The 994-nt window shown below is 65.7% G+C and overlaps 1 pseudogene; it reads left to right on the top strand.

Moving 5' to 3' along the window:
• The first annotated feature begins 564 nt into the window (after positions 1 to 564).
• The window catches only part of LOC130374888 (estrogen receptor-like), a 19,828-nt pseudogene continuing 19,398 nt past the window's right edge, over positions 565 to 994 (top strand).

The following is a 994-nucleotide window of genomic DNA, read 5'->3' on the forward strand; positions in this document are numbered from 1 at the left end:
GAACAAGAGAGAGAGAGGGAATCATTCTGAGGATAGCGGAGAAGGGGGTAGGACTCAGGCAGCATTAGCCCTTCACCTGCAGCCCTGCAGCTGCCACAGAGTCACCAGAGCTGCTCCTGAGTAGGAAGGAAAAGAGCAAGAGAGGAGAGGAGGGGAGCCAGCACAGAGAACTACAGAGAGAGAGAGAGAGAGAGAGAAAGAGTCAGAGAGAGAGCGACAGAGAGAGAGGGACAGAGAGAGGGAGCGAAAGAGAGAGAGAGAGAGAGAGAGAGAGAGAGAGAGAGAGAGAGAGAGAGAGAGAGAGAGAGAGAGAGAGAGAGAGAGAGTAGTGGGGAGTAGAGTGGGAGCGAGCGCTACAGACTACATCATGCTGCTTCCCAGCGCCGCCGTGCTGTGATGCTTCTCAGGCAGAGCCCGGCCGCACACTGCAGGCACCCCCCCGGCCCCCCCGGACCCTCCCCGGCCCCACGGCCCAGCCCGGACCCCGCCTCGCTGGAGACCCGCTCCCCGCCGCCGAGCAGCTCCTCGCCGCTGTCGCGCCCGCCGCCCCCCCTCTCCGCCGGCATGTACCCCGAGGACAGCCGCGGGCCCGGGGGCATCGCCGCAGTGGACTTCCTGGAGGCGGCCTACGAGTACGCGGCTCCCAGCCCGCCCGGCCCCCCGGGGGCACCGCCCCCCCTCTACGGCCACCCGGCCGCGGCGGGCTACTACACTGGCTCCCTGGACCCCCATGGCGGGCCCCCCTCGGACGCCAGCCTGCAGTCCCTGGGCAGCGGGTCCACCAGCCCCCTGGTGTTTGTGCCCAGCAGCCCCCAGCTCAGCCCCTACCTGCACCCCACCGGGCAGCCCTACTACCTGGAGGCCCCCGCCACACCTGGGTACAGGTGAGGTCTACCTCGCTCTGTCTCTGTCTGTGTCTCTGTCTGTCTGTCTCTCTCTCGTTCTCCATATCTGTCTCTCTGTCTCTGTCTCCCTCTCTGTCTCTGTCTGTCTC

This window comes from Gadus chalcogrammus, chromosome 21 (assembly GCF_026213295.1).
Source record: "Gadus chalcogrammus isolate NIFS_2021 chromosome 21, NIFS_Gcha_1.0, whole genome shotgun sequence".
NCBI lineage: Eukaryota > Metazoa > Chordata > Actinopteri > Gadiformes > Gadidae > Gadus > Gadus chalcogrammus.